The 22369-nt window shown below is 45.7% G+C and overlaps 1 long non-coding RNA gene across 1 annotated transcript in view; it reads right to left on the bottom strand.

The window, feature by feature from the left end:
- The window catches only part of LOC137541600 (uncharacterized), a 203522-nt gene that overhangs the window by 44712 nt on the left and 136441 nt on the right, over window positions 1-22369 (bottom strand). The window lies entirely within an intron of this gene.

Raw genomic sequence — 22369 nt, 5'->3', positions numbered from 1 at the left:
TACAGACCATGCAGAGGACGTTTGCAAGGTGGTCTGTACCATATGCCGCAAAGCGGTAAGCAGAGGCCAAAAGGGCAGCGGCTTTGGCACTTCTGGCATGAGAAGCCATCTGCGCGTCCATCACCACAGTGCATTTCAGTGGGTACAGAATTCTGGGAAGAGTGTGGCTGGAACAGCAGCAACAGCAGGCCCACCCCTTCCTCCTTCCAGCCTTCGGCCTGTCCCTATTCAGCCTGCACCTTCCCAATCCTGTCCGATTCTCTCTGCATGCCAGGCTGGAATAGTGCACCAATCCACCTCATTAGGTTTTCAGCGCCAGCCTTCGGTTCCTGAAATGTTGCAGAGGAAGCGTATGCTCCCTGCAAATGACAAATTTGTTGTAAAAAATAATGGGCTCCTGGCAAAAATGTTGGCCCAACAGCTGCTACCCTACAATTTTGTGGACAGTGCCCCCTTCCGCAAACTTATGAGCAGTGTGGCGCCACAATGGAGGATCCCCAGCCGACATTATTTTGCCAGGAAAGCGATACCTGCCCTACACCAGCAAATGGTGGCGTGTGTAGCCCGGTCAATGGACCATGCGGTGGGTGGAAAGGTCCATTTTACTACAGATGCCTGGAGCAGCAGGCATGGGCAGGGGAAGTATATAACTTATACAGCCCATTGGGTCATTCTACATCGTGCTGGGGATGGTGGAAGATCTTGTCCAGTATCTCAACAGCTTGTGGTGCCACCTCGTGGGGTCAAGGGGAGGCCCGCTCCACTCCCCTCTGCCACCTGTTCTGTGGCAGGCCAGGTAGTTGATGAGCCTCCCATCAAGCAGTTTCGCTCGTATACTGGCATGCAGCACCATCGATGCCAAGCAATGCTGAAGCTGGTATCGATGGAAGAGAAGAGGCAAACAGGATCTGAAATCCTTAGTGCCTTTGAAGATCAGATCCGCCAGTGGTTGGCCCCACGGAAACTTCTTACAGGAATTGTCGTCTCTGACAATGGGTCTAATATGCTGTCTGCTATGCGTCTAGGTGGCTACACCCATCTTCCCTGTTTGGCCCACGTCTTCAATCTTATAGTTAGTAAGTTCTTAGGAACATATGAAGGGTTAAAGGACGCTGTTTCAACAGCACGAAAGGTGTCAGCTCACATCCGGCGCTCAGCAACCGACTCCGCTTCTTTGAAGTTGTTGCAGCGCCGTCATAATCTTCCGCAGCACAGACTCATAAGTGATTGCCCAACGCGGTGGAACTCCACCCTCTACATGTTGCAGAGGTTGTGGGAGCAGCGAATGGCAGTCAGAATCTATCTTTCTGAGACAGCTTCCTCAAATTTGTCACTGGACTACATTACTGGGGACCAGTGGGAGAAAATTGGTCAGGTTTGCCAAGTTTTGCAGCCTTTCGAGCAAGCCACAAAGTTGGTCAGCATGGAGAACTGTAGCATCTCACAAGTACTCCCCCTTATCTTCATGCTTGACAAAATGTTGTTTAACTTGCTTGGACGTGGAGATCAGAGTGCACAGGCAAATTCGGGAGTGTCTGATCATGCTGATGCCCAGGAAGAGGACGTAGGAGAGGCAGAGGTTGAGGAGGAGGAGGTGGAAGAGGCAATTGTACGGGGGTGGGAAGAGATTGATGAGCTGCTGGAGCAGGATGGTGACAGCTGTGATAACAGGCCGGAAGAGGAGATTTCTGGCAGGCACCTCTTTCCTATGGCTGCTCACATGATCCAGTGCTTCAAGAGTGACCCCCGGATAAAGAAATTGAAAGTGAGGCTGGACATGTGGGTGGCCACCATTTTAGATCCCCGCTGTAAAGGGAAATTAAGGCAGTTCCTACCCCCATCCCAGGCAGACAACATGATGCGAAAGATCCATGAAGCCCTTGCTCGCTGGGTTGAAGATGCTTTTCCCGCACCTTCACCCCGGGCCACAGTTTTCACTCCTCTGCAAAGTACTCAGCAAAGTTGTGGTGGTCCCAGCAGTACCAAAAAACCACAAAATTTGCTGAGTATGTTTTATGATTTTTATCAGCCAGAGTCTTCCAATGCTCCATGCAGCAGCACCAGCAGCAATAGTAGTCACCGCCAGCGGCTGGACCGTATGGTGAGTGACTATTTAGGGTCGGCTAGTGCTCCTGATAACATAGAGAGTAATGACCCCATGGAGTACTGGACCAAAAAAATTGACACCTGGCCAGAACTTGCTCAGTATGCGCTGGAGGTACTTGCATGCCCCGCCTCAAGTGTTCTATCTGAGAGAGTGTTTAGTGCGGCAGGTGGCGTGGTCACTGACTACCGGACACGTCTGTCTGCAGAAAATGTGGACAGACTCACATTCATCAAAATGAACGAATCCTGGATTAATGATGATTTTAATGCCCCTCTTATTGATCCTTAAGGAGACCAAATAAAATAAAATTGTTGAAGAAGATGAAAATTATCCCTTACAAACTTGGCGAATATTGTATCTGATTTTTTCCCCCGTGAATTTTACATCAAAAACCTGCAGTCTCAAACCTAATATGATACTTACTACTACTGCTGTGACAAGTCTACTGCCGGACGTTATATCCTTCAACACAGGTCCCTAAGGGGCAAGGGCCTGTGTACTCTGCTGCCGTTACCTGCTGTCTCAAGACTCTAAAACCTAATGATACTTACTACTGCTGTGACAAGTCCATTTCCTGGACGTTATATCCTTCAAACCATGTCTCTAAAGGGCAAGGGCCTGTCTACTCTGCTGCCGTTACCTGCTGTCTCAAGACTCTAAAACCTAATGATACTTACTACTGCTGTGACAAGTCCATTTCCTGGACGTTATATCCTTCAACACAGGTCCCTAAGGGGCAAGGGCCTGTCTACTCTGCTGCCGTTACCTGCTGTCTCAAGACTCTAAGACCTAATGATACTTACTACTGCTGTGACAAGTCCATTTCCTGGACTTTATATCCTTCAACACAGGTCCCTAAGGGGCAAGGGCCTGTCTACTCTGCTGCCGTTACCTGCTGTCTCAAGACTCTAAAACCTAATGATACTTACTACTGCTGTGACAAGTCCATTTCCTGGACGTTATATCCTTCAAACCATGTCTCTAAAGGGCAAGGGCCTGTCTACTCTGCTGCCGTTACCTGCTGTCTCAAGACTCTAAGACCTAATGATACTTACTACTGCTGTGACAAGTCCATTTCCTGGACGTTATATCCTTCAAACCATGTCCCTAAGGGGCAAGGGCCTGTCTACTCTGCTGCCGTTACCTGCTGTCTCAAGACTCTAAGACCTAATGATACTTACTACTGCTGTGACAAGTCCATTTCCTGGACTTTATATCCTTCAACACAGGTCCCTAAGGGGCAAGGGCCTGTCTACTCTGCTGCCGTTACCTGCTGTCTCAAGACTCTAAAACCTAATGATACTTACTACTGCTGTGACAAGTCCATTTCCTGGACTTTATATCCTTCAACACAGGTCCCTAAGGGGCAAGGGCCTGTCTACTCTGCTGCCGTTACCTGCTGTCTCAAGACTCTAAGACCTAATGATACTTACTACTGCTGTGACAAGTCCATTTCCTGGACTTTATATCCTTCAACACAGGTCCCTAAGGGGCAAGGGCCTGTCTACTCTGCTGCCGTTACCTGCTGTCTCAAGACTCTAAGACCTAATGATACTTACTACTGCTGTGACAAGTCCATTTCCTGGACGTTATATCCTTCAACACAGGTCCCTAAGGGGCAAGGGCCTGTCTACTCTGCTGCCGTTACCTGCTGTCTCAAGACTCTAAAACCTAATGATACTTACTACTGCTGTGACAAGTCCATTTCCTGGACGTTATATCCTTCAAACCATGTCTCTAAAGGGCAAGGGCCTGTCTACTCTGCTGCCGTTACCTGCTGTCTCAAGACTCTAAGACCTAATGATACTTACTACTGCTGTGACAAGTCCATTTCCTGGACTTTATATCCTTCAACACAGGTCCCTAAGGGGCAAGGGCCTGTCTACTCTGCTGCCGTTACCTGCTGTCTCAAGACTCTAAAACCTAATGATACTTACTACTGCTGTGACAAGTCCATTTCCTGGACGTTATATCCTTCAACACAGGTCCCTAAGGGGCAAGGGCCTGTCTACTCTGCTGTCGTTACCTGCTGTCTCAAGACTCTAAAACCTAATGATACTTACTACTGCTGTGACAAGTCCATTTCCTGGACTTTATATCCTTCAACACAGGTCCCTAAGGGGCAAGGGCCTGTCTACTCTGCTGCCGTTACCTGCTGTCTCAAGACTCTAAGACCTAATGATACTTACTACTGCTGTGACAAGTCCATTTCCTGGACGTTATATCCTTCAAACCATGTCTCTAAAGGGCAAGGGCCTGTCTACTCTGCTGCCGTTACCTGCTGTCTCAAGACTCTAAGACCTAATGATACTTACTACTGCTGTGACAAGTCCATTTCCTGGACGTTATATCCTTCAAACCATGTCTCTAAAGGGCAAGGGCCTGTCTACTCTGCTGCCGTTACCTGCTGTCTCAAGACTCTAAGACCTAATGATACTTACTACTGCTGTGACAAGTCCATTTCCTGGACGTTATATCCTTCAAACCATGTCTCTAAAGGGCAAGGGCCTGTCTACTCTGCTGCCGTTACCTGCTGTCTCAAGACTCTAAGACCTAATGATACTTACTACTGCTGTGACAAGTCCATTTCCTGGACTTTATATCCTTCAACACAGGTCCCTAAGGGGCAAGGGCCTGTCTACTCTGCTGCCGTTACCTGCTGTCTCAAGACTCTAAAACCTAATGATACTTACTACTGCTGTGACAAGTCCATTTCCTGGACGTTATATCCTTCAACACAGGTCCCTAAGGGGCAAGGGCCTGTCTACTCTGCTGCCGTTACCTGCTGTCTCAAGACTCTAAAACCTAATGATACTTACTACTGCTGTGACAAGTCTATTTCCTGGACTTTATATCCTTCAACACAGGTCCCTAAGGGGCAAGGGCCTGTCTACTCTGCTGCCGTTACCTGCTGTCTCAAGACTCTAAGACCTAATGATACTTACTACTGCTGTGACAAGTCCATTTCCTGGACGTTATATCCTTCAAACCATGTCTCTAAAGGGCAAGGGCCTGTCTACTCTGCTGCCGTTACCTGCTGTCTCAAGACTCTAAGACCTAATGATACTTACTACTGCTGTGACAAGTCCATTTCCTGGACTTTATATCCTTCAACACAGGTCCCTAAGGGGCAAGGGCCTGTCTACTCTGCTGCCGTTAACTGCTGTCTCAAGACTCTAAGACCTAATGATACTTACTACTGCTGTGACAAGTCCATTTCCTGGACGTTATATCCTTCAAACCATGTCTCTAAAGGGCAAGGGCCTGTCTACTCTGCTGCCGTTACCTGCTGTCTCAAGACTCTAAAACCTAATGATACTTACTACTGCTGTGACAAGTCCATTTCCTGGACGTTATATCCTTCAACACAGGTCCCTAAGGGGCAAGGGCCTGTCTACTCTGCTGCCGTTACCTGCTGTCTCAAGACTCTAAGACCTAATGATACTTACTACTGCTGTGACAAGTCCATTTCCTGGACTTTATATCCTTCAACACAGGTCCCTAAGGGGCAAGGGCCTGTCTACTCTGCTGCCGTTACCTGCTGTCTCAAGACTCTAAAACCTAATGATACTTACTACTGCTGTGACAAGTCTACTGCCGGACGTTATATCCTTCAACCCAGGTCCCTAAGGGGCAAGGGCCTGTCTACTATGCTGCCGTTATCCTGCTGTCTCAAGACTCTAAAACCTAATGATACTTACTACTGCTGTGACAAGTGTACTGCCGGACGTTATATCCTTCAACCCAGGTCCCTAAGGGGCAAGGGCCTGTCTACTATGCTGCCGTTATCCTGCTGTCTCAAGACTCTAAATCCTAATGATACTTACTACTGCTGTGACAAGTGTACTTCCTGGATGTTCTATCCTTCAACCCAGGTCCCTAAGGGGCAAGGGCCTGTCTCCTCTGCTGCCGTTACCTGCTGTCTCAAGACTCTAAAACCTAATGATACTTACTACTGCTGTGACAAGTCTACTGACGGACGTTATATCCTACAACCCAGGTCCCTAAGGGGCAAGGGCCTGTCTACTCTGCTGTCGTTACCTGCTGTCTCAAGACTCTAAAACCTAATGATACTTACTACTACTGCTGTGACAAGTGTACTGCCGGACGTTATATCCTTCAACCCATGTCTCTAAGGGGCAAGGGCCTGTCTACTCTGCTGCCGTTATCCTGCTGTCTCAAGACTCTAAAACCTAATGATACTTACTACTGCTGTGACAAGTCTACTGCCGGACGTTATATCCTTCAACCCATGTCCCTAAGGGGCAAGGGCCTGTCTACTATGCTGCCGTTATCCTGCTGTCTCAAGACTCTAAAACCTAATGATACTTACTACTGCTGTGACAAGTGTACTGCCGGACGTTATATCCTTCAACCCAGGTCCCTAAGGGGCAAGGGCCTGTCTACTATGCTGCAGTTATCCTGCTGTCTCAAGACTCTAAAACCTAATGATACTTACTACTGCTGTGACAAGTGTACTGCCGGACGTTACATCCTTCAACCCAGGTCCCTAAGGGGCAAGGGCCTGTCTACTCTGCTGACGTTATCCTGCTGTCTCAAGACTCTAAAACCTAATGATACTTACTACTGCTGTGACAAGTGTACTTCCTGGATGTTATATCCTTCAACCCAGGTCCCTAAGGGGCAAGGGCCTGTCTACTCTGCTGCTGTTACCTGCTGTCAAGACTCTCAAACCTAATGATACTTACTTCTGCTGCTGTGACAAGTCTACTGCCGGACGTTATATCCTTCAACCCAGGTCCCTAAGGGGCAAGGGCCTGTCTACTCTGCTGCCGTTACCTGCTGTCTCAAGACTCTAAAACCTAATGATACTTACTACTGCTGTGACAAGTGTACTTCCTGGATGTTATATCCTTCAACCCAGGTCCCTAAGTGGCAAGGGCCTGTCTACTCTGCTGCTGTTACCTGCTGTCAAGACTCTCAAACCTAATGATACTTACTTCTGCTGCTGTGACACAAGTCAACTGCCGGACGTTATATCTTTCAACCCATGTCTGTAAGGGGCAAGAGCCTGTCTACTCTGCTGTCGTTACCTGCTGTCAAGACTCTAAAACCTAATGATACTTACTACTGCTGTGACAAGTCTACTGCCGGACGTTATATCCTACAACCCAGGTCCCTAAGGGGCAAGGGCCTGTCTCCTCTGCTGCCGTTACCTGCTGTCTCAAGACTCTAAAACCTAATGATACTTACTACTGCTGTGACACGTGTACTGCCGGACGTTATATCCTTCAACCCAGGTCCCTAAGGGGCAAGGGCCTGTCTCCTCTGCTGCCGTTACCTGCAGTCTCAAGACTCTAAATCCTAATGATACTTACTACTGCTGTGACAAGTGTACTTCCTGGATGTTATATCCTTCAACCCAGGTCCCTAAGGGGCAAGGGCCTGTCTACTCTGCTGCTGTTACCTGCTGTCAAGACTCTCAAACCTAATGATACTTACTTCTGCTGCTGTGACAAGTCTACTGCCGGACGTTATATCCTTCAACCCAGGTCCCTAAGGGGCAAGGGCCTGTCTACTCTGCTGCCGTTACCTGCTGTTTTAAGACTCTAAAACCTAATGATACTTACTACTGCTGTGACAAGTGTACTTCCTGGATGTTATATCCTTCAACCCAGGTCCCTAAGTGGCAAGGGCCTGTCTACTCTGCTGCTGTTACCTGCTGTCAAGACTCTCAAACCTAATGATACTTACTTCTGCTGCTGTGACACAAGTCAACTACCGGACGTTATATCTTTCAACCCATGTCTGTAAGGGGCAAGAGCCTGTCTACTCTGCTGTCGTTACCTGCTGTCAAGACTCTAAAACCTAATGATACTTACTACTGCTGTGACAAGTCTACTGCCGGACGGTATATCCTACAACCCAGGTCCCTAAGGGGCAAGGGCCTGTCTCCTCTGCTGCCGTTACCTGCTGTCTCAAGACTCTAAAACCTAATGATACTTACTACTGCTGTGACAAGTCTACTGCCGGACGTTATATCCTACAACCCAGGTCCCTAAGGGGCAAGGGCCTGTCTCCTCTGCTGCCGTTACCTGCTGTCTCAAGACTCTAAAACCTAATGATACTTACTACTGCTGTGACAAGTGTACTGCCGGACGTTATATCCTTCAACCCAGGTCCCTAAGGGGCAAGGGCCTGTCTCCTCTGCTGCCGTTACCTGCTGTCTCAAGACTCTAAATCCTAATGATACTTACTACTGCTGTGACAAGTGTACTTCCTGGATGTTATATCCTTCAACCCAGGTCCCTAAGGGGCAAGGGCCTGTCTACTCTGCTGCTGTTACCTGCTGTCAAGACTCTCAAACCTAATGATACTTACTTCTGCTGCTGTGACAAGTCTACTGCCGGACGTTATATCCTTCAACCCAGGTCCCTAAGGGGCAAGGGCCTGTCTACTCTGCTGCCGTTACCTGCTGTCTCAAGACTCTAAAACCTAATGATACTTACTACTGCTGTGACAAGTGTACTTCCTGGATGTTATATCCTTCAACCCAGGTCCCTAAGTGGCAAGGGCCTGTCTACTCTGCTGCTGTTACCTGCTGTCAAGACTCTCAAACCTAATGATACTTACTTCTGCTGCTGTGACACAAGTCAACTGCCGGACGTTATATCTTTCAACCCATGTCTGTAAGGGGCAAGAGCCTGTCTACTCTGCTGTCGTTACCTGCTGTCAAGACTCTAAAACCTAATGATACTTACTACTGCTGTGACAAGTCTACTGCCGGACGTTATATCCTACAACCCAGGTCCCTAAGGGGCAAGGGCCTGTCTCCTCTGCTGCCGTTACCTGCTGTCTCAAGACTCTAAAACCTAATGATACTTACTACTGCTGTGACAAGTGTACTGCCGGACGTTATATCCTTCAACCCAGGTCCCTAAGGGGCAAGGGCCTGTCTCCTCTGCTGCCGTTACCTGCTGTCTCAAGACTCTAAATCCTAATGATACTTACTACTGCTGTGACAAGTGTACTTCCTGGATGTTATATCCTTCAACCCAGGTCCCTAAGGGGCAAGGGCCTGTCTACTCTGCTGCTGTTACCTGCTGTCAAGACTCTCAAACCTAATGATACTTACTTCTGCTGCTGTGACAAGTCTACTGCCGGACGTTATATCCTTCAACCCAGGTCCCTAAGGGGCAAGGGCCTGTCTACTCTGCTGCCGTTACCTGCTGTCTCAAGACTCTAAAACCTAATGATACTTACTACTGCTGTGACAAGTGTACTTCCTGGATGTTCTATCCTTCAACCCAGGTCAATAAGGGGCAAGGGCCTGTCTACTCTGCTGCCGTTACCTGCTGTCTCAAGACTCTAAAACCTAATGATACTTACTACTGCTGTGACAAGTGTACTTCCTGGATGTTATATCCTTCAACCCAGGTCCCTAAGGGGCAAGGGCCTGTCTACTCTGCTGCTGTTACCTGCTGTCAAGACTCTCAAACCTAATGATACTTACTTCTGCTGCTGTGACACAAGTCAACTGCCGGACGTTATATCTTTCAACCCATGTCTGTAAGGGGCAAGAGCCTGTCTACTCTGCTGTCGTTACCTGCTGTCAAGACTCTCAAACCTAATGATACTTACTTCTGCTGCTGTGACAAGTCAACTGCCGGACGTTGTGGTGCATACAACAGACATAAAAATATGCCAGGCAGGCAAGAGCATGATGGTTATCATCACCAACTAGTTAGACATACATTGTTCAATACATACAATACAACAAGGACCAGGTTTTTTTTAAACTTTTATTGCAATTTGCAATAAGTCGGTTAAACTTTTTTTAAAAAAGGTAAAAAAATTACAAAACATACAACAAAAATAAAACTTTGCTTTCTTACAACAGAAAGAATTTGTGATAATTATGTTTGGAGAGACCTACAAAGCATGATGGGATTTCCTATGTTGTTGTTCAGGTTGCCTATCATCTTGGAGGGGTGACCAGGACACAGGACAGTTGGCGCTGTATGTCATACTCCCTGGGCCAGATTTGTCAAAACATTACCGACAGGTTTTTCTTCTACAACTGTTCGAGCAGAGGAACAGTTCTGCATGATAGTAATAAACTTCCCAAAGCCTATGTAATATTGGCAGTTTAGCGTTGGATTTTTAGAGCTACACAACAGTGAAAGAGACACTGAAGCGAATAAAAATATATGATATAATGATTTGGTTGTGTATTATGAATAATTACTAGAAGATTAACAGCAAAGAAAATATTCCCATATTTTTGTTTTTAAGGGACTCCGAGCAGTGTGGAAACTATGGAAAGATGCATATCATTTTAAAGCTCTCTTTCTCTTCTTTCCAATGATATATAAACCACCGCCCTACGCCTTTTAGTTGTCACGATTTTCGCAATTGAAATTGCCGCGGCCTTGATTTCAATTGCGAAAATAGAGAAAACTAAAAGGCGTAGGGTGGTGGTTTATATATCATTGGAAAGGGGAGAAAGAGAGCTTTAAAATGATATGCATCTTTCCATAGTTTCCGCACTGCTCGGAGTCCCTTGAAGTAATATAGTGTTATTTCTACCATAGCATCATTCTATAATAGGTTCAGATTACACAACACTCATCATTCGAAATTATTGTTTCAGAGCAGTTTGTGAACTAATGACCTCTCCTCTGGCCGAGAAAAAGTAAATAGTTCAATAACAGTTGACATAATCAAAGTCAGAAAACAGCCCTCTCCACTACGATTTTGAAAGTCGTAGAGCTTAATGGCTTTTTTGCATAGAGATAACAAATGGAGTTTCTTAACTCTTCCTGTACTGGAAACAATTAGACTGATGTATCTGATCTTAATGTTTTATTTCTTAGCTGTACTACACATACAAATCACAATATCATTATTTTTTATTCACTTCAGTGTCTCTTTTAGAAAAGTGCAAATCTATTCAATTACTGCTGCAGGGCCTCTTGCACACTGCAAGTGATTCCGATTCATATTCCGCTTTTTAATCAGTTTTTGCATCCGATTCAGATTCCGATTTGCAGTGTGCAGGGAACAAACTGTAAATCTGAATCTGAATCGGAGGTAAAAACTGATTTAGGCCTCTTGCACACTGCAAGCAATTCAGATTCAGATTCCGCTTTTTAATCTGTTTTTACTTCCGATTCAGATTCAGATTTGCAGTTTGCTCCTTGCACACTGCAAATCTGAATCTGAATCGGAGGTAAAAACTGATTAAAAAGCGGAATCTGAATCTGATTTGCTTGCAGTGTGCAAGAGGCCTAAAAAGCGGAATCTGAATCGGAATCACTTGCAGTGTGCAAGAGGCCGAAGAGGTGCTCATTATCAATTCTACAGATAGTGCAGGCTAGATGTGATTTGGGAAGGGCTCCTCCCCCTCACTCAGAGCTTGCTGACAGCAGGTGTGTTGGTTACCTCAACAACAGCAATTTTCCTCACACACTGCAGTCCCTGACATTCCTAGCTCCTTCTATTTCTTACAGTTTAACCACTTGAGGACCTAGGGCTTTCTACCCCTTAAGGACCGGCCACTTTTTTTCCATTCAGACCACTGCAGCTTTCACGGTTTATTGCTCGCTCATACAACCTACCACCTAAATGAATTTTGGCTCCTTTTCTTGTCACTAATAAAGCTTTCTTTTGATGCTATTTGATTGCTCCTGCGATTTTTACTTTTTATTATATTCATCAAAAAAGACATGAATTTTGGCAAAAAAATGATTTTTTTAACTTTCTGTGCTGACATTTTTCAAATAAAGTAAAATTTCTGTATACATGCAGCGCGAAAAATGTGGACAAACATGTTTTTGATAAAAAAAACCCCATTCAGTGTATATTTATTGGTTTGGGTAAAAGTTATAGCGTTTACAAACTATGGTGCAAAAAGTGAATTTTCCCATTTTCAAGCATCTCTGACTTTTCTGACCCCCTGTCATGTTTCATGAGGGGCTAGAATTCCAGGATAGTATAAATACCCCCCAAATGACCCCATTTTGGAAAGAAGACATCCCAAAGTATTCACTGAGAGGCATAGTGAGTTCATAGAAGATATTATTTTTTGTCACAAGTAAGCGGAAAATGACACTTTGTGAGAAAAAAAAAAAAAAAAAAAAGTTTCCATTTCTTCTAACTTGCGACAAAAAAAAATGAAATCTGCCACGGACTCACCATGCCCCTCTCTGAATACCTTGAAGGGTCTACTTTCCAAAATGGGATCATTTGTGGGGTGTGTTTACTGTCCTGACATTTTGGGGGGTGCTAAATTGTAAGCACCCCTGTAAAGCCTAAAGGTGCTCATTGGACTTTGGACCCCTTAGCGCAGTTAGGCTGCAAAAAAGTGCCACACATGTGGTATTGCCGTACTCAGGAGAAGTAGTATAATGTGTTTTGGGGTGTATTTTTACACATACCCATGCTGGGTGGGAGAAATATCTCTGTAAATGACAATTTGTTAATTTTTTTTACACACAATTGTCCATTTACAGAGATATTTCTCCCACTCAGCATGGGTATGTGTAAAAATACACCACAAAACACATTATACTACTTCTCCTGAGTACAGCGGTACCACATGTGTGGCACTTTTTTGCACCCTAACTGCGCTAAAGGGCCCAAAGTCCAATGAGTACCTTTAGGATTTCACAGGTCATTTTGAGAAATTTCGTTTCAAGACTACTCCTCACGGTTTAGGGCCCCTAAAATGCCAGGGCAGTATAGGAACCCCACAAATGACCCCATTTTAGAAAGAAGACACCCCAAGGTATTCCGTTAGTAGTATGGCGAGTTCATAGAAGATTTTATTTTTTGTCACAAGTTAGCGGAAAATGACACTTTGTGAAAAAACACAATTAAAATCAATTTCCGCTAACTTTTGACAAAAAATAAAATCTTCTATGAACTCACCATACTCCTAACGGAATACCTTGGGGTGTCTTCTTTCTAAAATGGGGTCATTTGTGGGGTTCCTATACTGCCCTGGCATTTTAGGGGCCCTAAACCGTGAGGAGTAGTCTTGAAACGAAATTTCTCAAAATGACCTGTGAAATCCTAAAGGTACTCATTGGACTTTGGGCCCTTTAGCGCAGTTAGGGTGCAAAAAAGTGCCACACATGTGGTATCGCCATACTCGGGAGAAGTAGTACAATGTGTTTTGGGGTGTATTTTTACACATACCCATGCTGGGTGGGAGAAATACCTCTGTAAATGGACAATTGTGTGTAAAAAAATCAAAAGATTGTCATTTACAGAGGTATTTCTCCCACCCAGCATGGGTATGTGTAAAAATACACCCCAAAACACATTGTACTACTTCTCCCGAGTATGGCGATACCACATGTGTGGCACTTTTTTGCACCCTAACTGCACTAAGGGGCCCAAAGTCCAATGAGTACCTTTAGGATTTCACAGGTCATTTTTGTTTCAAGACTACTCCTCACGGTTTAGGGGCCCTAAAATGCCAGGGCAGTATAGGAACCCCACTAATGACCCCATTTTAGAAAGAAGACACCCCAAGGTATTCCGTTAGGAGTATGGTGAGTTCATAGAAGTTTTTATTTTTTTGTCACAAGTTAGCGGAAATTGATTTTAATAGTTTTTTTTCACAAAGTGTCATTTTCCGCTAACTTGTGACAAAAAATAAAATCTTCTATGAACTCACCATACTCCGTACGGAATACCTTTGGGTGTCTTCTTTCTAGAATGGGGTCATTTGTGGGGTTCCTATACTGCCCTGGCATTTTAGGGGCCCTAAACCGTGAGGAGTAGTCTTGAAACCAAATGTCGCAAAATGACCTGTGAAATCCTAAAGGTACTCATTGGACTTTGGGCCCCTTAGCGTACTTAGGGTGTAAAAAAGTGCCACACATGTGGTACCGCTGTACTCAGGAGAAGTAGTATAATGCGTTTTGGGGTGTATTTTTACACATACCCATGCTAAGTGGGAGAAATATCTCTGTAAATGACAATTGTTTGATTTTTTTACACACAATTGTCCATTTACATAGAAATTTCTCCCACCCAGCATGGGTATGTGTAAAAATACACCCCAAAACACATTATACTACTTTTCCTGAGTACGGCGGTACCACATGTGTGACACTTTTTTGCAGCCTAGGTGCGCTAAGGGGCCCAACGTCCTATTCACAGGTCATTTTGAAGCATTTGTTTTCTAGACTACTCCTCGCGGTTTAGGGCCCCTAAAATGCCAGGGCAGTATAGGAACCCCACAAGTGACCCCATTTTAGAAAGAAGACACCCCAAGGTATTCCGTTAGGTGTATGGCGAGTTCATAGAAGATTTTATTTTTTGTCACAAGTTAGTGAAAAATGACACTTTGTGAAAAAAAAACAATTAAAATTAATTTCCGCTAACTTTTGACAAAAAATTAAATCTTCTATGAACTCGTCATACACCTAACATAATACCTTGGGGTGTCTTTTTTTTCTAAAATGGGGTCACTTGTGGGGTTCCTATACCGCCCTGGCATTTTACAGGCCCAAAACCGTGAGTAGTCTGGAAACCAAATGTCTCAAAATGACTGTTCAGGGGTATAAGCATCTGCAAATTTTGATGACAGGTGGTCTATGAGGGGGCGAATTTTGTGGAACCGGTCATAAGCAGGGTGGCCTTTTAGATGACAGGTTGTATTGGGCCTGATCTGATGGATAGGAGTGCTAGGGGGGTGACAGGAGGTGATTGATGGGTGTCTCAGGGGGTGGTTAGAGGGGAAAATAGATGCAATCCATGCACTGGGGAGGTGATCGGAAGGGGGTCTGAGGGTTTGGCCGAGTGATCAGGAGCCCACACGGGGCAAATTGGGGCCTGATCTGATGGGTAGGTGTGCTAGGGGGTGACAGGAGGTGATTGATGGGTGTCTCAAGGTGTGATTAGAGGGGGGAATGGATGCAAGCAATGCACTGGCGAGGTGATCAGGGCTGGGGTCTGAGGGCATTCTGAGGGTGTGGGCGGGTGATTGAGTGCCCTAGGGGCAGATAGGGGTCTAATCTGATAGGTAGCAGTGACAGGGGGTGATTGATGGGTAATTAGTGGGTGTTTAGGGTAGAGAATAGATGGAAACACTGCGCTTGGGTGGTGATCTGATGTCGGATCTGCGGGCGATCTATTGGTGTGGGTGGGTGATCAGTTTGCCCGCAAGGGGCAGGTTAGGGGCTGATTGATGGGTGGCAGTGACAGCGGGTGATTGATGGGTGGCAGTGACAGGGGGTGATTGATGGGTGGCAGTGACAGGGGGTGATTGATGGGTGATTGATAGGTGATTGACAGGTAATCAGTGGGTTATTACAGGGGAGAACAGATGTAAATATTGCACTGGCGAATTGATAAGGGGGGGTCTGAGGGCAATCTGAGCGTGTAGGCGGTCGATTGGGTGCCCGCAAGGGGCAGATTAGGGTCTGATCTGATAGGTAACAGTGACAGGTGGTGATAGGGAGTGATTGATGGGTGATTGATGGGTAATTAGTGGGTGTTTAGAGGAGAGAATAGATGGAAACACTGCGCTTGGGTGGTGATCTGATGTCGGATCTGCGGGCGATCTATTGGTGTGGGTGGGTGATCAGATTGCCCGCAAGGGGCAGGTTAGGGGCTGATTGTTGGGTGGCAGTGACAGGGGGTGATTGATGGGTGATAGGTGATTGGCAGGTGATTGACAGGTGATCAGTGGGTTATTACAGGGAAGGACAGATGTAATTAATGCACTGGCGAATTGATAAGGGGGGGGGGGGGGGGGGTCTGAGGGCAATCTGAGCGTGTGGGCGGGTGATTGGGTGCCCGCAAGGGGCAGATTAGGGTCTGATCTGATAGGTAACAGTGACAGGGGGTGATTGATGGGTAATTAGTGGGTGTTTAGAGAAGATAACAGATGTAAACGATACATTTGGGAGGTAATCTGACGGCGGGTTTGCGGGCGATCTAATGGTGTGGGTGGGTGATCAGATTGCCCGCAAGGGGCAGGTTAGGGGCTGATTGATGGGTGGCAGTGACAGGGGGTGACAGGGGGTGATTGATGGGTGATAGGTGATTGGCAGGTGATTGACAGGTGATCAGTGGGTTATTACAGGGAAGAACAGATGTAATTAATGCACTGGTGAATTGATAAGGGGGGGTCAGAGGGCAATCTGAGCGTGTGGGCGGGTGATTGGGTGCCCGCAAGGGGCAGATTAGGGTCTGATCTGATAGGTAAAAGTGACAAGTGGTGATAGGGGGTGATTGATGGGTGATTGATGGGTAATTAGTGGGTGTTTAGAGGAGAGAATAGATGTAAACAATGGATTTGGGAGGTGATCTGATGTCGGATCTGTGGGCGATCTATTGGTGTGGGGGGGTGATCAGATTGCCCTCAAGGGGCAGGTTAGGGGCTGATTGATGGGTGGCAGTGACAGGGGGTGATTGACGGGTGATTGATGGGTGATTGACGGGTGATTGACAGGTGATTGACAGGTGATTGACAGGTGATCAGGGGGATAGATGCATACAGTAAACAGGGGGGGGTGGTCTGGGGGGGGGTCTGGGGAGAATCTGAGGGGTGGGGGGTGATCAGGAGGGGGCAGGGAGCAGGGGGGGGGATAAAAAAAAAAATAGCGTTGACAGATAGTGACAGGGAGTGATTGATGGGTGATTAGGGGGGTGATTGGGTGCAAACAGGGGTCTGGGGGGTGGGCAGGGGGGGGTCTGATGGGTGCTGTGGGCGATCTGGGGCAGGGGGGGGAGAAATCAGTGTGTTTGGGTGCAGACTAGGGTGGCTGCAGCCTGCCCTGGTGGTCCCTCGGACACTGGGACCACCAGGGCAGGAGGCAGCCTGTATAATACACTTTGTAAACATTACAAAGTGTATTATACACTTTGTATGCGGCGATCGCGGGGTTAACATCCCGCCGGCGCTTCCGTATAGCCGGCGGGATGTTGCGGCGAGCGAGCGGTGACAGGCGCCGGCGGAGGATCGCGTCACGGATGACGCGATCGCTCCGCCCATGCCCTTAAATGGACCGCCGCCTCTGTGGGTGAGGCCGTCCTGCAGGGCTCCACTTCCCCGCCGCCCCTGTGTAGTGGGCGGTCGGGAAGTGGTTAAGAAGGAATCTGCAATAGCGATTTCTTAGGATGTCTGAGACAGTTCAGCACGGTTTTCTAAAAACCTACTAATATTTTGTCTCAGACACTCTTGATAAATCTGGCCCCCTGTCACCTCACCAAAAGGATGGCTGCCAATATGAAATAAACCATTTGCCTGCTGTTATAAAACAGGATGGGTAAGAGATTACAGTGCACATGTGTGTAATCTATGTCAGTACAAATACAACTGCTCTGTGATGGCCTCAGAGGTTGTCTAAGAGCATATCGGTAGCAACTGCACCGTGAAGTCCAAAGAACATACCAGACAGGTCAGGGATAAAGTTGTTGAGAAATGTAAAGCATGCTTAGGCTACAAAAAGATTTCCAAAGCATTGAACATCCCACGGAGAACTGTTCAATGAATCATTCAGAAATGGAAGTAGTATGGCACAACTCTAAACCTACCAAGACAAGGCCATCCACCTAAACTCACAGGCCGAACAAGGAGAGTGCTGATCAGAAATGCAGTCAAGAGGGCCATGGAGACTATTGACGAGCTGCAGAGATCTACAACTCAGGTGGGAGACTCTGTCCATAGGACAACTATTTTTCATGCGCTGCACAAAGTTGGCCTTTATGGAAAAGTGACAAGAAGAAAGGCATTGTTAAAGTGAACCTCCGGACTAAAAATCGACTCAGCTGCACTGAAAAGGCCTGGTGTTTCTTTAACCGTTTCACAGCATCAGAACTTTGTTGCTCGTATCCAAGCCTCATTTTTAGCTGCACAGAAGAAAACTGCCCGGGCTTTTTTTCCATGATGCTGTGCAAAGCATGATGGGATTTCTGATGTTGTTGCTCTCGTTCTGCTGTTTTGGTGCACATTTTTTTTTCTTCACATTTTGAATTTGACATTTGAAGCCTAGCGTGTGCAGCTGGGAGAGGTTATCAGGACACAGGACAGTTGGAACTGTGTCTCATGCTTCTTGTCACCTCCTTTCAACCAAAAAGATGGCTGCCCCCATGACAAAGATGGCAGCCCCCATGAATCACAAACATTTGCCTGTTCTTTTAAAACAGGGTGGGTAAAAAATTATATTAACCATCTATTCTAATTAACATAACTAATGTAACTTAATGACAGTATGTTTGTTTAGGCTGAAGTTCCCCTTTAACAGAAAAGCATAGGAAGTCCCCTTTGCAGTTTGCCACAGCCCACAAGCCATGTGGGGGACACAGCAAACATGTGGAAGAAGGTGCCAAAATGCAAAACGCCATGTGTGGTGGAAAACTAACGCTGCACATCAGGCCGAACACACCATCCCCACTGTCAAATATGGTGGTGGCAGCATCATTCTCGGTGGAGGCATCTCTTCAGCAGGGACAGGAAAGCTGGTTAGAGTTGATGGGAAGATAGATGGAGCCAAATACAGGGCAATCTTGGAAGAAGTCCTCTTGGAGACTGCAAAAAACTTGAGACTGTGGTGGAGGTTCACCTTCCAACAGGAAAAACGGCCATAAACATAAAGCCAGGGCAACAAGCCAACAATGGAATGGTTTTAAACAAAACATATCGAGGTGTTACATCCTCCTTTTCCCGGCAACCTGGGCGAAGTATTCATGGAGCCGTTCTCCCTCCTCCCTGCAGGCCAGAATCCTCTGCCGCTGGTCCTCTATTTGCGCCTCCAGTAGTTCTTGTAGTTGCTGTATCTGCTGCTGATAAGCAGCTTGTTGCTGCTGGAGGCGCACTTCATATTCTGCCCGCTGCTGCTGTACTTCAGATTGCAGAACTGTAACTTGCTGCTCTAGTGCAGCAACCCGGGCAGTGAGAAGTTGAGAAGCTGTAAATAACAAGATTTACAAAATTAAAAAATTACACTATACATGGACATTGGACAATAACGTATAATAAAAGTTAATACAGTAGAGTGTGGCCGTATTAGCCATAAAAACAAGGAGTTTGGAAACAGGATGATAGCATTTATTGGCTACATTGGAGAAAAGTAATCATTGGTTCATCAGATTATATAAAGCTTTCCTTGCACTTTTCCCTGACCAACAGTGAAAACACGGCTTACAAACATAGACATTGACTATATTAATGGGTGGCTTCAAAACGGAAATAAATGAGATGTAAAAAATAGAAAAAGTTTATACATTGGATCAAATCTGTACAACATGGTTAAAACCAGGACTCTTGTTTACAATTTCTCTTGCTTGTACAATGGGTTTACATGTTGAAAAAAAAAGTTTTTGTTTTATTTTTCCATTAATTTTTTGTGTCATATGCTGTGTTTGACGGTGTTAACTTTTTTTTTTTTTTGCATATGCTGGTTTGAGATGCAAGAATTCTTTTTAGCTTACAATTAATGGTGCATGTGACTAGTAGTTATCAATTTAGCCCAGAGGCAAGGAAAATTGTTCTGAGTAACAGTTAATTCATGTAAAAATACATTTATGTTTAGAAGAAAAATTATTCACCTCTGTATGTCAGTGTACATAAAGTGTGTTTTTCATTTTTGGTCAAGAAGCAGTCCGACGAAAGCTGTTTATAAGCCAAAAGTTGACTGTTTACTCATGTCTACGTTTACCAATGATTGGTATCATCCAGATTTAAAATAAAAAAAACCTTGTTTTACCAAAATTAAAGAAAGAGTACTGAAATATGACTGCCAAAAGTAGTGTCTTGCAATACAAAAAAGAAACACAAACATTTATTTGAAATTGTTGTGGCTACAATGGATGTGAAATAACTTTAAACTACCATTCCACACATGGATAGTACTGCAGCTTGTCAACATTTCCTCAAGTGATATGTTGCCCCATTATGTACATTTATTTACGGCCTAATTGGAATGAAGCGTCCTTTCAAGTTGTGAAATTAAAGCTTGTGCTTACATTACATTTACGGATGATACATGTGAGGAAACGCGGAAAAGCCACCGCATTTGCCAAGAGCTAGGCGGCTGACTCCGCTTCTTCTGCGACGGTTGCACGCATCTGGTTGTGTGGTGGAACGCGGAAAAGCCCCCGCATGTCCTGACAGCAAAGCAGCTGCTTGCATGCGGCGGCGTGTGCTTGGTGTGGCTGGGTCTGTTAGTGCACCTAGACAGATGGAGAGCTATGCACGCGCGGGCCTGAATGCAGGACCTTTATTCCAGCAGGGGAAGTGTCAGCTGACTCCTGCAGGACTCATGATTGGCTGAATGGTTCGGCCGGGGCAGCAGAGTCCAGCAACTATATATTCTGCTGCTTAGTCAGTTGCTGGTTGCCTGTCGTTGCGATCACTATGTGGTGGCACTCAGACCTTAGTTAGATCCGAAAGTGTGCCGGGACCAGCTGGAGCTGTAATCCTACACTTAGGTAGATTCTGTTGATAGTCTAAAGTACTATTTTGATTGTGATTATCTGTTATGACTTTCTGCCTGTCTGACTACTCTCCAGATATCTGATTCTGTACCTTGCCTTTCTGATACTCCCTTGCCGAACTCCGCTAGCCCCTGGCTCTGCCTCTGTCTTCTGATCCTGTACTTTGTTTGTCTGTGAGTTGCCGACCTGGCCATCCTATCCTTGAGAACTATCTCTATCGCTAGGAGATAGTTCCTGCTCTGTATGTGCTGGGCACCTGCTTCACAGGGCCAGCTCTGCATGTGCTGGGCACCTGCTCCCCAGGGCCAGCTCTGTATTTGCTGGGCACCTGCTCCACAGGGCCAGCTCTGTATTTGCTGCTTCAGGGCCCATCCTGTATTCATTGGGAACCCGCTCCTCAGGTTCCCCAGGCTTGTTACTATTCTTCTGTATTCTGATTTTTTACCTTGTCATTCTGATAACCTGTTGCCGAACCTCGGCTCGCTCTTAGACCATGCATCTGATTCCTGATTCTGTACCCCGATATTTCTGATACCCTGTTGCCATACCCTGCTTGTTTATTAGACTCCGCCACTGCTTTCTGAATATGTACTGTATCTGTCCGTGTGTTACGACCTGGCTTGCCCGACTTCGAGAACTGATCTTACTGTTAGAGGCAGTTCCCAGATGTGTTAGTGACACCCTCTCCTAGGTGTCACTCACGTTCTGTCCTTCCTACGCTTCGCCTGACTCCTCCCCCGGGAGAGTCCAGGTATTTGGAAGGAATCTATATTGCTGCAGTACTTCATACTGTACGGCACTTGTTTCTAAGGCTTAGTCCTCAGGGTATTACTGTTGCACCAAGCACTCACACTACTAAGGTGTTCAGAGGTTAGCGTTATATCGGATTATCGGTGATACTGCAGATCATCAATAATCGGGTATATATCTGTATTCCCAGTGATACTCTAGATCACCGAGAATCAGACCCTCTCTGCTACACCGATCGTGACAATACACTATTTTTACTATGGACATAATCACTGACTGGAAGAAGTATTCTAATTTGGAAGCAGGGGGATGTAGTGGTGTGGTGGGTGGGTTAGTGCTCTTGCTTTGCAACGATTCCAATCCCTTCAACATCGGGATGGAGTTCTTAAAGGACCACTAGCGCACAAAAAAAAGTAGGCATTTAGAATTTGACATAACCGACAGATTTTGGGACAATCCATCTCCTCATAGGGTATTTCAAGGGTTTGCTTTGTTTTCAACAGCATTTCCTGAATTGCTGTTTAACTGACAAAATATCAAGATACCAGACGGCCTCCCTAATCACTTGCACACTATTATGTCAGTTAGATTTCGCAACTGTTCAGGAAATGCTGTCGAAAACAAAGAAAGCCATGAAAATCCCCCTTAAAAAGATGGACTGACCCAAAACCTGTCAGCTGTCCCATTTTAACTGCCTACTTTTTTCACGATAGTGGTCCCTTAAGTTTTTCCTTCTGTCTGCATTGTTTTCCCCCTAGCACTCATTCTTCCGCCCACATCCAAAAGATCTACAACTACTATACTAGGCTTGGAATCACCCTGAATAGACCCTAGAGTACGATACGATACATACACTACACAATGTCTCCAAATCAATAAGCTGCATCAAACACTTTTTAAAGGGTGTAATAATGTAACGAACAAGCAAAATCAACTTTTGCATTAAGTACGTTTTTACATATTTATTGAATGTTTTCTAGATGAAACTTTATATACATCCAATCGATAACACTTTTGCGAAATCTAAATTTGATGATACCCATGCGTTACATTATTTATGACACACTGTGTAAACTGTTTGATAAAGGTAGT

This window comes from Hyperolius riggenbachi, chromosome 12 (assembly GCF_040937935.1).
Source record: "Hyperolius riggenbachi isolate aHypRig1 chromosome 12, aHypRig1.pri, whole genome shotgun sequence".
In the NCBI taxonomy this organism is placed as follows: Eukaryota; Metazoa; Chordata; class Amphibia; order Anura; family Hyperoliidae; genus Hyperolius; species Hyperolius riggenbachi.
The sequence above is the reverse complement of the archived record's forward strand: the minus strand, read 5'-3'. Positions and strand labels throughout refer to the sequence as shown.